Genomic DNA, 14,445 nt, shown 5'->3' with positions numbered 1-14,445 from the left:
GCTTTTCCTCCCTAGGTTAAAGAATTGGCTTTTCACTAATTAAAACATGTAAATTTTCATTTTAAATAGTTAAATAAAACGAAAATATTATTTGACTATTTAAAAAAATAACTCACGTGATTAGATTGAGCCCATGCAGGTAATCCAGGATAATCCCCTATTTTAAGAACTTTAACCTTAATTACTACTGCAAAATCCCTTTTGCCAAATAATGTAACACATGCACAGGTTCCAGAGACTAGGGTGCAAACATCTTTGGGAAGTCATTCTTTCTACCACTGTATGGAAAAAAGCAAAGTATTTCATTAATGATAACTATATTGATTACATGTTGAAATAATATTTTTGATATATTAGATTGAATGAAATATATCATTAAAATTAATTTTATCTATTTCTTAGTTTTTGAATAAGTTCTTAGAATATTTAAGATTATATATGTGGCTCACATTTGTGTCTTACATTGTATTTGTATTGGCCAGCAATTGTCTGACCTAGAGAGAGTTTAAATCTTCCTTACCGCTCTCAGAGGTTTTGATATTTGGTCTGTGGACCCACTCCTTCCGTGAGAAATGCTTCCCTTACAATCAGTCGTGGCCTTACACTTTCAGGTCTCTCTTGACTAAACACAGCATTGCACGATACAAAACCCACAATTTTCATACAAGAGATACCCAAATATAGTGATAGAGCATGGAGATGTGGGTACAGGGGCTCATTTCCTTATAATAAAATGAACCTTGTTCAACTTGATAGCCTTAGTGATTACTGACCTCATTCAATGAGAGCAGAGACTTCTATTCATCCTCTGGTTTCCAATGGTGGCACATAGAAAGACCCTTTTCTTTTATTTGTAAAACGTTTTTGAGATAGCGTCCTGTTCTGTTGCCCAGGCTGGAGTGTGGTACAATCATAGCACACTGCAGCCTTGACCTTCTGGGCTCAAGCAATCCTCCTGCCTCACCCTCCTGAGTAGCTGGGACTACAGGCATGTGACACCAAGCCCATATATATATTTTAATTTTTTGTAGAGACCAATATGGAGAAACCCCATCACTACTAAAAATTACAAAATTAGCCAGGTGTGGTGGTACATGCCCATAATCCCTCTATGCTGCCCAGGCTGGCCTCAAACTGCTGGACTCAAGCAGTCCTTCTGCCTCAGCCTCCGAAAGTGCTGGGATTACAAGTGTGAGCCACTGTGCCTGGACTGAAGGGCCATTTCAATGAATGTATTTACTAAACCAATTGAAAGTCAGCAATTGACTGGTTGAAAGAGAAAAAGATAGATTTTGGAAAGTAAGTCAGCTACCCTCAATTTCTTCATAAGGACAAACATTTCTATATTTTACTGAGAGGGCAGCCTCCATTTGAAGCTGTAAAGTAAATAAATAATTTTTTTTTATATTTTGGAGACAGAGCCTTGCTCTGTTTTTCAGGCTGCAGTGCAGTGGTGCAACCATGGATGACTGTAACCTCAAACTCCTGGGCTCAAGGGATCCTCCTGGCTCAGCCTCCAGAGTAGGTGGGACTACAGGCATACACTACCCTGCCCGGCTAATTTATTTTTTTCTAACTTTTTGTGGAGAAGGGGTCTCGTTATGTTGCCCAGGCTGATCTCAAACTCTTGGCCTCAAGTGATCCTCCTATCTTCTCCTCCCAAAGTGCTGGGATTGTAGACATAAGCTAGCATGACTGGCCTAAATAATATTTAATGGTTGCAACTTTATGAGACAAGAGAGTATGCTGATGCTCAGGAAAAAAAATATATTCTTTACCAAATGAACACCCTAATTAACCAAATGTTTTCATTGCTGTGTACTTTATTTGGCATAGATGACTAAGCCAAACCAATAAATCTGTGACTGTTTTCAAAATTGTATTTCAAATAGATTTTTTGGGTGTGCCATTTTGTCTGGTGTTTAGTTTTATTTGTTTAATTTACCACAATACCAAAATGTTTCTTAAAATGTTAGACCACACCCACCCACCTCTGCACTTCACCTAGCAGAAAATCCAGGTCATCTGTAGAAGTTGAAAAGCAACACAAAAAATCTCATGCACCTTCATCTAGTCCTCGAACCCTGGGCAAGGTAAAAGCTCTTTCCAGAGCATTGCATCCCAGTTTTTGGAACTGTACCCGCTCCCAACCCCAGGTGTGACCCTGCAGCAGGTAGGCAAAATTACTGTGACAATCTCACAACCTGTCAGCTACAGAGCAAAGCATCCTCTGAGGAGAAGTTAGGATTGCTGAGAAAGCACAGGCTGCTGAGCGTTCCTCTCCTGCCAGACATAAACCTGATGTAAGACAGAACTATGAGAAACCAGATTCAGCTCACCCATCCTCCTTCTCAGTCATCTTCCAGGTACAAAAGACAGACTGAATACCAATAAAAATATAATATAAATAAACCTTTTAAATAAAGTTTACTAATTGAAAGGACTAATATAGATGGATTGATGCATTCTTCAGAATCTATTGTCATGCCTTTGTGGACTTTATTGCGTATCAGCATTTTTCGCCTCAAGAAAAAAACAGAACAGCAACATTTGTTCAGGAAAAAAACAAATCGTGTTTCTTCCTTTCTTATTATTTTTATTGTCTGAGGTTTCTTTTAGACTATAATGTGGCATTGTGATTTTGAGATGGGAAAAAAAAAGTCTCTTGTCTTTCAAACATAGGAATGTGATTCTATGCTATTGTTGCCAACAATGAGCTAAAGAGGTTAATGGATCACATATCTGGCAAACAGCCATCTTTCCTCCTGCTCAATATATCACACAGTATACATTTTGTTGTTGCTGCTGAGCATATGATTTTGTCTAAGTAGTTGGTAAATAAGTTTAGACTTAACTGGTCCCTTTTTAAACTCAGCAGCTTTGTCATTCAGGCTATACCCTGAGATTTAAAAAGTGCAGTTTGGGTTCCTAGCTCATGACCTTTTGAGGTGATGGTAAGAGTGGTGGGAGGAAGGAGGTGGGGCGGGCTGTTGAATGCGAATCTAGAAATATTGTGCCTTGTAAATTGCATCCGACCTTTCATTTTCAGATTGCCTAAATTAACAGAGTAAAATTACCATAATAAAAGGAATGGGTACTGGAAAAGTACAGCAATTCTTTCTAGTGTTGTTGCCCAGATTCCTTCCAAAGACCTCTAATTAAATGGACTAACTCTCTCCACCGACCTCGGGTTGACACAAATTTGCATTCTGCAACTGTCATTTGAAAACAGACAAGCCGTCATAAACAACAATGCTGTGATTTCTTGCCTAAAGGACTTTCCTGTGTACTGTATTTGTACTATGGAATGTAAGCAAGAGACTTAATGCCTCTACAGAGAAAAGGGTAGGAAAGATTTTCATTTTTAGGGAACCCCAGAGGGAAAAAGTTTATCAATGAGAAATACAGTGTTCTGGGTAATTTTGGTTGGGTAGGGATATATGTTGAGGGAGGGGACTAGAGTTGAGAGGGAGGAAGCAACACATCAGTCTCCTTGGAGCAATAGGGTACTTTCAATACGGTAAAGAGCACAGTAAGTTGCAGGTAGAATCAGCCCCTGGCCTGTTGTTTTGCTGGGGGCAAAGGGTTGGGGGAACACAGACTAAATTGGGAAGGCTAGTTTGCCTCTCGGTTTCTGGACTTGGGACCTGAAAGAAGGCTAAGTACTGAGCTCCGCTTCCCAGCTAGGCAGTGATCGCCCCCTGTGACTCCGGATGCACACAGCAGCCCCAAGCAAGCCGCAGCCGCCGCCCGACCCCTCACTGCCTCCGGCTCTCCCGCCTGGCACTCTGGAGCCACACACACCAGCTTCCTGGACACCTGTGTGCCCCAAGCTCTGGGTTTAGGCCCCCACCCCCCACCCCAGAGAGACCAGTCTCGGCGCCTCAGCAATTGGGTCCCTCCGACCTCTGTGTCCCCGAGTTCTGCCACCCTGGTCACTTCTGCAGCTTCCCCAAGCTGCGACCTCAGTCCAACTGGGAGCCCCGCGCGCCCACCCGGCCGCCCCACTGCGCTGTTCGCCCGCGGTTCCAGCTCCTGGGTGGGACGTGCAGTGGCTCAGCAGCAGGACCTCCGCCTCCGGGTAAATCGTCCTCCTCCCCTTTCTCCGCCTAAGGCCCTGCCCTCCTCCTGCAGTAAGCCGCTCCGGTGCGTGCGCCCATCTCTCCGCCAAAGACACCTGCGCTTCCTTCCCCACCCTCCTCCTCCCTTTCGCTGCGGTTTCTCCGCTGCCTTCGGGAGCTCGGGAGCGGCAGCTGGAGGAGGAGCAGGGGGAGGAGGGGAAGGCGAGGAGGAGTAGGGGCGGGGTGGGTGGGGAGAGAGCCGGGAGGGTGTGGACTGGCAGCCACTCTGCAGCTGGTCGCCGGGGACCCGGTCCCTCCTGCGCGCCCAAGTGATGGAGGGGAAGAGATTCGCTTAGACACACACACGCGCACACAGCTGGGCACGTCTCCGGGAGGCAGCTGCCGGCTCGAGCGCGCTGGGGGCCGGGCGGCGGCCGTGACAGCGCCAGCCGCGGGGAGCGGGGCGCCCTCACAGCTTGGCACCGGAGGCTCGAGGACGCAGGAAGGGAAGATCCCAGCCACACTGTCTGTTGCTCTTTTGGGCGGATTGGGAGGGAGCGGGCTGCCCGAAGAGCTGTCACTGAGGACGCCCGAAGTCTCGCCTTCTGCGGTCAGGGTCCGGGGCTGCGCCGGTGCCCTCGTGGGGCAAGGAGGATGCGCACCTCTTCCCGCAGAGCGGCTGCGGTCTCCCGCACTGCGCGGACTCCGGCTCCTGCGGCCGCCAGTGCCGTGCCCGCGCCACGGGAGCGCGCCCTGCCGCACCTGGTTCCAGCCTCTCGCGGAAGTGCAGGAAACGCGCCCTAAACTCCACTACTTCTCGCCCGCCTGCCCCCCCGCCCGGCTCCCCGCCCCGGACCTAGCAGCAGCCGCCGCCGCCTGCGTGTGGGGCCCGCCCGCCTCTTACTCACACGCGCCACGCACAGCCCTGTTCGTTTGCTCTCTTTCGCCGATTCGCTCTCTGCCGAGCCTAGCCTGGGCATCCGAAACTACTGGACCAACTGCCGCCTGGACCGCACGAGCGACCCGGTGCCCCCACGCGACCCGCCGCCAGCCCCCGCGCCCTGGGGCTCCTGCCGGCGCCGCCACCGCCGGGGACCACGGTGAGCAAGGCGCGCTGCCCACCTCGCGCGGGGGTGGGGCTTTGAGACCTCTAGATTTGGGGGGAAATGAGAAGGGGCAAATTGCCAAAGGGAGGCATCCGGGTGATGCCAGCAAAAAAGCACTTTGTGGGGTGCGGTTCTCCTGGGCGCTGCCTGGGGAAGACTTTTGAGAGGTTTGCTTAGGACCGGAGGTTAAACTAGTGCGAGATGAGAAAAGGCGGGGGCAATTCCTGGGGTAAAATTAGACAGAAGGTGTCAGTCAGCCCGCCTGTTTGTTTCTCTCTCAGTCTCTCCCAGAGCGCTGGGTAGCGCTCTCTTTGAGGGAGAAAGGGAACACTCTTTTACTGCGCTCGCCGGAGTTTGGGGGTTCGTGTTCGGTCACTTCTGGGGTGGCTGTGGAGCTGTTTGGAGCTCGAGGGCAGCTTTGGGACAGTGGGGGCCTGCGAGGCCTGAGCAGAGGACAGACAGAGGGCAGTCAAAGAGCAGGCAAAGGCTAAGTTAACATGTGGGTGGGGTGTTTTCTCTTCCCAGCTGGCCGCTCCCACACCCCTCACAGCCCCACTATATGCATCTCTTCCCACCCAACACACACACACACACACACACACACACACACACACACACACACACACACACGGGATGGATGCAGTCGAGGGGTGGTCATACTGTTACTACTAATAAGTCTGAGAGGTCGCTGTCGCTACTCACTGGAGCGCTGAGAATCCTGCTCCTGTTACTTGGGGGACCACCTTGGTTTAGGGCAACCTGCAAGGAGCGTCCAGCTTAAGGCAGATGGCTTTACCTGGAGGTTCCAAGTGCACAGCAAACAAACCTCTACCACAACTCCGGAGTCACTTCACCTTGGTGGGTTTCCTCTGCTCTCCCGCTTCCCTACTTCAGTGCTTCAGGGCATCCACCCAAAGGAGCTGATGCTCAGATCCGTGGTCTACCCTGTCTTTACCCGGTGGGTCTCTCTCTCTCTCTCTCTCTCTCTCTCTCTCTCTCTCTCTCTCTCTCTCTGTCTCTCTCTGTTCCTCCCTCTCTCCCTCCCCTCTTTCCCCCTCTCCTCTCTGTCTCCGAATACCAGTTTCTTCTTAGAAAACATTGGGGAAAGATTTAATATTTGCAAAGTGCTTTATGTCATATTACTTCGTGGATACATTTAATTGCACCGTAACTCTTCTCTGATTTATGTAAACTTGGCCTGATAAATAGCATGCAGGGTCGGTTTGAGTGGGAGCGAAAGTGGGTGGGTGGGCCTCCTTTCTGTGCTAGTGCTCCTTTCTAAACTGATTTGCTAGAAGTCATAAACAGCTGGTGCTTCTCAAAGGTTTTACTTAGTAGTTTCTACATATTTCAGAGCTTTAGACAAATTACACATTATAATTTATTTCAAATATATTAAGCTTCTTTTCAAAGAAAAAGTTGAAGATAATAAAAGGGGCTTAGAAATTTGAATATCAAAATGATTATTTTTTTAAAAAAGGTTTTATTGCTGTCAACTCTGTTGAAACAGATTTTTGTTGTTGTCATCCTTACCTTGGGGTTTCCTCCTAGTGAAGTTTTTAAAGAAACGGAAACAATACGACTTACCTTCCTCTCTCTGTTTGATCATTGCCCAAAGTAACTGAATGAGCATCAGGGCAGGCTTCTTAACTTCAGGAATATGAAGTTATTCACCAGTGAACTGATGGAGGTGCAAGAAGATATTACAAGACGCATAGCAATAGGAAGGAAACTGTTGCTTAAATGTAACCACCTCCAGTGTTTTAACAGTGAAAAAGAAAACGGCTTTGACTTCTCCCAAGCTACTCTGGCCTTTTAGAAACACTCTTTTCTCAATTAATAAAACATATAGAAACTATAGAAACAACATTACTTGAGAAAAATATTTTCAAATATGTACATAAGCAGATTACATGGGAAATTATGAGCACAATATTCAATGGAGTATTACAGCAAGTACTGGGATCCTGGTTTCTAGGTTAAGCCAGAGCTCATGCTTAAATTTTAATATTTGAAGTTGCTCCCTTTGACATCTTTGTGAGGAGGTGTTGCCCAGTGTTTTCATTATGCTTTGATCATTGTCCTCACCATTTTTGCCCGCATACACAGATGTTTTTGAATGAATAACCTTCTTACTCACTGAATTTTCACTCATTCAAAAAGTATTTATTGAGCACATGAACACACACAATATGCAAAGCTGAGCTGGGGTGTTATTTTAAACAAAAAGAGAGGATTTCTGGTAGAAGCAGGATGCTTACTCCTACACAGTGTAAATAGAACTGTAGAGCAGTGGCTTACTTAGGGAAGCAGCATCTTGCCCAGAGTAGGTGGTCAACAAAGAGCTGTTGACTCAGAAATCACATAAGATATTAACTAGCCAACTTTGTTTCCATCCTAAATTCTACAATTATCCTTAACCCACCATGTCATTAAGATGTGACTCAACTTCAGAGAATTGATGTTGACTCTAATCTCCTTGCTCTTTGTCTGAATACTTTAGAGTAATATAACTATCTGTGCACTGTATGATTTCTAGCTCTGACTTTCTGTGTGTGATTTCTATGGAGTAATGCCAGCTCTGAATTTGTCATTAGTATTCATTTATGAGTAAATGCAAATGTTCTTGTTGCACTGAAAAAGTGAATTCGCATTCATAGAACTCAAGAAATATTTTGCTCCTAAAACTTACCATCTCTTTATTTTTATAATCTCAGAAACAGTAACATTTTTTTAAAAAGCAATTACATATAAATGAACAACTTAACAAAAGTAGTTATTTAGGATTTTTTAGAAAAGGGGAAATGGCTTATGGAAATTTTAGTTGAAGTGAATTTTCTTTGATGCTCTTGACATGTCTAGCAGGATGGTCTAATTATTGTAGGCACCCTCATTCATGAATAAAATTATTCTCAAGGTAACTTCCTAGTAAAAGAGGCTAGTGGAGGAGAGAATGCTTACTATAAATGATTCCAATTTGGGAATAGAGTACGAACAGTAACACTAGAGTTGTGTCATTGAAATTATGTGAATATTTCTATATTTCATTGGTTTTATATGGATGAATTTTTTGAATTTCTCAATACTTTATCCCAATATTTTCATATTCTGAGATTATTGCAATTAAGTGAAGAATTATTATTTGGCAATGGAATAGTAGTTTAGTTTAAGTATAGTTGAATAGCTTGAAAGAGAGAACAAGTCAAATTAAGGAAATTGTTTAAACCATAGATTTAAAATCATTTAAGTCCTTTCCATTTTTCGGTGAGGGGAGCTCAAAACAGAAATACCTAGTTAAACTTTTCATTACAAATTAAACTGGTACCATTTAGAAAATCCTGTATTTTAGGTTTTCTGTGAATTCAATATTGTTTCAAGTTAGCAAAATGTAACCTTTTGTATATATTTTCTGGTATCTAATTTAATTATTAACAATTTTTGCTTCCTCTGGAATCAATGTTTGTTTCTGAGTTGTAATGTTATCTTAACCTTTAAGCAGAAGTGCAATTAAAGCAAGATATTAATAACTTCATTTAGAAATCACCAATCTTCAGTAAAAAACATTTCAGAGTAGCTAACCCTTATCAAAAGTAGAGTAAAAGATTATATCTGAAAATTCATATAATGTGCATAGGATAAATGAACCTCTCTAAATCTCATATGGAAGTTCCATTAGAGTGTCTTACTATTAATTAACATTGGTACGATAGACTATTTTTCTTCTTCTTGAAGTTTTATGAAGGAAAGCTGTGTCCATATTAAGAAATAGTTGAAGAGTTTCTTTGACTTTAGACCACTTTACCTACTTGACTCTGCATGGGGGAGGTAAATTTTATGTGTGTATATACAAACGTGTATGTATACATATATACATATGTGTATATATACACACACATACATATACACATATGTATACATATATAGTATATAGTTATGTTTCTGTTAATGTAGATATCTGTTTTTTAATAACCTTGTACAATAGGAATAGAATCCCTTTGTGCCATATGTGGTTTGTGAAGTCAGCATCACTTTGAGAATGATACTCATAAATGCTCTGTTAGTTTGATATTGAAAATATGGGGTATCATACATTCTTTGAGCAATTTATTTAAGAAACATTTGTAATAAATTTTAGCATGTGCCTGACAATGTCCAAAGAGCTCTACTCATATTAACTCATTTAATTCTGGTAGCTCTCCTGTCATTTCCCATTTTACAGAGGGAAAATAAGTAGGTACAGCTACTATTATTATTTTTTTTTCTTTGATGTTATCATTTTTACTGCCATTTAGGAGATGAGGAAGGTGAGGGTTTATAAACCTAAATAAATGACTCAAGCTCCGCAGCTACTGTATGGCAGAACTGGCATTTGAGTCCGGGCAGTCTACTCTGCTCTTGAATAGATTTTTTTTTAAGTTTACTTAAATAGAGGACCTAGTGGGGAACAAGTTAGGTTGTAAAGCAAATAGATTCTAGCAACTGAGATTTATGAAAATTTTCAACTTCTAGTGAATTCTTCTGAAATTCATAAGGAAGGCGATTGTAATGAAGCCGTGACATAACCTGAACCACAGCAGTCCTTGAGCATAGTGCTCTAACTTAATGTAGTTTTTAATGGACTCAATAATTTTCAAAGGTTCAGCTACTTTTAAATTAGGTAACTTTAAGAACTGATGCCATATTTAAGTAGCTTTAATAGCTCAGAGAATCTGATACTGAATGTTTTATGCTTCCCATGATATCCTTATAATGTGAACCTCTTGCACAGAGGTCAATGTTGTGTTACTACAGTGTATGGTACTTGCCAAAGGAATCTTGAGTTTTATAGAAGGTGTGAAGTGAGAAGACTTACTCTACTCAGGCTCGGGTACACACAGTTGGCATCCCATTAATATTTACTGCATATACTGAAGCAGGGCATTCCACATGTTGCTACTCCAGAGGTTAAAAAAAAGCTTCAAGTGTCTTTATAATTGCACAGTTTTAAGATGTGATTTAATACTGAATAGACATTTTATTTTGTCATGATGATCTCAGGACATTACTATCTGTGAAACCCTGTGGAATAATAACTTTTATGAGATGGAATGGCCTGAGATAGAAAGGAGAAGGATGGTGTAAGAAGTGTGAAATAATAAACCAGTTTAAATGTTTAAGTTTAGAAGTAGACAAAAGGAAGAATGCCTGTAATTGTACTTTTTATTTTAAAAAGGCATACAAGGCATAATTAACATGAAGTAACAGAATCTTTAAACTGCTAATGAGGTACCACAACTGTTCTATCAATATTAACAATCTTACTATTTGAGTATAGTTTGGGGAACTATTCAAGAACATATTAAAATGTCACTGTAATGCTCTCTGCCATAGCTAACTAACTCAAGTCAATGAAAAAAAAATCACAATAATTCTGAACATGCCTCAACATAAATAAAGTATTTATTGGAGTGTAAGTACTGTAGTCAGACAGAGTTGGCTGAATTAAAATCCCTGCTTTACTGCTTATTAGCTACGCTGTCTTGGGCAAATTACTTCTCTCTTCTAATTCTTAGTAATTTAATTAATTAATTATTATTGTTATTATTATTTTTTTTGAGTTGGACTCATGCTGTGTTACCCATGCTGGAGCGCAGAGGCACAATCTTGGCTCACTGCAACCTCCGCCTCTTGGGTTCAAGTGATTTCGTGCCTCAGCCTCCTGAGCAGCAGGGACTACAGGCATGTGCCACCATGCCCAGCTAATTTTTGTGTTTTTAGTAGAGACAGGTTTTCGCCATGTCAGCCAGACTGGTCTGAACTCCTGGCCTGAAGTGATCCGCTCTCCTCAGCCTCCCAAAATGCTGGAATTACAGGCATGAGCCACTGCACCTGGCCAAATTCTTAGTAATTTTTTCTGTTATATGGTAATGGAAATACCACTTCATTGATATCCATATGATAGCCTATAACCTATGTAAAATACCTAGCATTGAGTGTCATACATAGTAAAAGTTCGGGAAGTAGTAATTGATACTACCGTCATCACCACCATCTTTAACATCAACCTACCATCATCACAGATGGTTAAACATAACGGGCACAACATGCTCATTATGTATATTTGCATACATTGTTCTCCATTATAAAGCATGGGTTCTCTTACTCTTGAGGGAAGTGTATGAAGAAAGAACTATGTGTTTTAAGACTTAAGCTTGATTAAAGTGATACCAGATTTAAAGGCTTATGCTGAACACAGAAATTAAGAGGAGGCTTTTGGGGCCAGGCGCAATGGCTCACACCTGTAATCCCAGCACTTTGGGAGGCCGCGGCAGGCAGATCACGAGGTCAAGAGATCGAGACCATTCTGGCCAACATGGTGAAACGCTGTCTCTACTAAAAATACAAAAATTACCTGGGTGTGGCAGTGCACACCTGTAGTCCCAGCTACTCTGGAGGCTGAGGTAGGAGAATCACTTGAACTCGGGAAGCGGAGGTTGCAGTGAGCCGAGATTGGACCACTGCACTCCAGCCTGGCAACAGAGTGAGACTCCGTCTAATAAAATAAAATAAAAAAAAAAAAAAAAGAGGAGGCTTTTGGGACAGCAAATTCACTGTTCTTTCTTATAAGGCCTCACTTTATAAGTTCACATGATTCTTTGGAATGTGTATCCTCTTATTCAGATGTAGTAAATGCAAAAGAATGAAAGTTTTTGCTAAAGGAATTGAAGTATTTATATTTGTCTTTATATCTGATATGAGTTGAAAACTTCAGGTCACACAGAAATTTCTTCCTGACATTTTTATATTTCATACCTTATAGAACTCATTGTATAAAGGGAAAAGCGATTTCCTAACTCTGGTCACTAAATGTGAATAACTTGACTTAAAAGGTTAAGTTTAATTTTTTTCTTAAATTTTTTTTTTTTTTTTTTTGCCAGTCATTTAATTCTGGTAGTTGATATTTACTATGTACCAAGCAGTGTAGGTCTTTATACATTTTGCCATTACAAAACATTCATTGGGACATATGCCGTTAGTATTTCCATTTCACAGGTGAGGAAATTGAGGCCCAGGAAGGACCCAGAGCTAAAGGAGTGGAGCCATGATCCTCACCCACACCATCTGTCTCTAAAGTCCACATTTAACCTGCACACTAACGGGCTTCTTAGTTGCAGTTAGCCCCCAAGTATTTTCTGTGGATTTCTGGGCCTTAAAACCCATGCCTCCCTACTTTTCTGTATCTTCCTTGCAACAAACAAAAGAGTAATTTAATTTCAATAAGGCTCAATTTCTTGACTTTGTCATATCGTACTTTTCATATGTATATGCAATGGCCACTAGAACAAAGAATTAGATAACATTAATTTTTAGCAAACAATTGAATTGATCTTAAAATAGCCTTAAGTAAGTCTGCCAAAATCCTTGTAAATACAGTCATGTGTCACTTGACCATGGAGATACATTCCGGGATATGCATTGTTAGGTTATTTTGTCATTGTGTAAACATCACAAAATGTACTTATACAAACCTGGATGGTGTAGCCTAGTATACACTTAGGGTATATGATATAGCCTATCATCTCTAGGCTTCAAACCAGTATAGCATGTGACTGTACTGAATACTGTAAGCAGTCATAATACAATGGTAAGGATTTGTGTATCTAAACATAGAAAATGTACAGTGAAAACATAATAGTGTAATCTAATGAGACCACTGTTGTTTATGCGGTCTGTCATTGGCCGAAACGATGTTATGCAGTACGTGACTGCAGTCGCACTCACACTCTGTATGCAGTAGTGGGAACTGACATTCTATGCAAATGGAATGTACTCATCTGGTGAGCTAGCTGTGTATGACCTCAAGTTCCTATCTGGCTCACTCTTTCTGAGCTGAATGCAACAATATAGGATGAGAGGGAACTGGAAAAGAGCCTTCTTCCCAGGGATGCAGCGTGGAGAAGTGGAAAAGCTTACCACGGGGAACTCCAGGGTTCCTGCAGATCTGAAAGGTCCCCTCGCACCCCTGAAAACATCCAGAAAAGGCTCAAGGACTGTTGTCTTGCTCACCTGACTTGAGTGCTTCTCAAGGACAGGGATTGTATTCTTTTCATTCCTATTTCCGTGGTACTTGGCCCCCGGTTGAATGGGGCAGACACAGAGATCCTTGGTGTGGGTACTCAGAACTTCAGAAGCAGAGATGAGGCACCCAGACAGCAGGACGTGGGGAAATTGGGCAGAAGCAGAGCACAAGATACAAGGGTGTGTGAGGGACTGATGGGCTTGCAGATGCATGGGTAGCTGAAAGATACTTCTTTCCATTTTATTTTTGTTTAACTATGGTTCTATTCCTCCGTTTCCAAATCTACACTAGATGTGTGATACCAACTTGGCTCTGATATCTGACTCTTCAAAGTGAAGAACATTATTCCCATTGTCCTGATAGATGTGCCTAACACATCATAAAATCCTTAAAAATATTAGCCATAGTACGTGAACCGTGGAAGTGGAGCTTGCAGTGAGCAGAGATCGTGCCACTGCACTCCAGCCTGGGTGACAGAGCAAGACTCTGTCTCGAAAAAAAAAATATATATATATATATATATATACACCATAATATTATTTTCAGATTTTTCTATGAATATAACTTTTTTTTTCTTGATCGGTTGTTTATCTTATCTTCATATCCTGTCTACTCTGAAATGGATTCCCAGTGAGTTAATGGTTACTTACAGCAGCATTTACTTTGGGAGTTTCTGAATTCCACAAATATTAGCATTCTTTAAATAACGGCTTCCAACTCTATACTACCAACAAAAAGATCAAGTGCTTGAAAATTGTTATACACCATTACTTTCTTAAGGTTACCTCTTCTCAAATACTTTATGTTATTTTGCTCCTCTGTGTTGGCAGTATCATCTGCCCAGACATCCAAGAAAAGTGAGAAACTAAGAATAGTTTATCACAAAGACCATAGTAGGAACATAGGTACCTCAAGATCATCCCCACCCACTTGTCGTCTGTCACCAAGATGTGACAATCCTGCTTCATGAACACTACCTATCTCACCAGTCCTAGTGCTATTCCTTAAGTTCAGGCTGTTGGAACTTCTCATCAGAATCATAGTAAGCTCCTAATAAGCCTTGGATCTCCATCCTCTTCAATGCTTGAATTTTTTCTGACTACAAACCTGATCATGCAGTTCCCTTGTTTACTAACCTGCAGCATCAACTTACCTTCAGGGTAAGTTCAAACTAGCTCAACCTACAAAGCCCTTACTATTCCAGTGGACCAACCTAGGA

At 42.0% G+C, this 14,445-nt stretch overlaps 1 protein-coding gene across 1 annotated transcript in view; it reads left to right on the top strand.

The window, feature by feature from the left end:
• The first annotated feature begins 4,982 nt into the window (after nucleotides 1–4,982).
• The window catches only part of HS3ST5 (heparan sulfate-glucosamine 3-sulfotransferase 5), a 292,095-nt gene continuing 282,632 nt past the window's right edge, over nucleotides 4,983–14,445 (top strand). The window contains exon 1 of the mRNA XM_017847128.1: nucleotides 4,983–5,161. The gene's annotated coding sequence lies outside the window, so the exon portion shown is untranslated. The remainder of the gene's footprint in view (nucleotides 5,162–14,445) is intronic.

The sequence above is a fragment of the Rhinopithecus bieti genome, unplaced genomic scaffold (assembly GCF_001698545.2).
Source record: "Rhinopithecus bieti isolate Rb0 unplaced genomic scaffold, ASM169854v2 scaffold_26504, whole genome shotgun sequence".
Lineage (NCBI taxonomy): Eukaryota > Metazoa > Chordata > Mammalia > Primates > Cercopithecidae > Rhinopithecus > Rhinopithecus bieti.
Note: the sequence above shows the minus strand (reverse complement) of the source record. Positions and strands in the feature narration are given on the sequence as shown.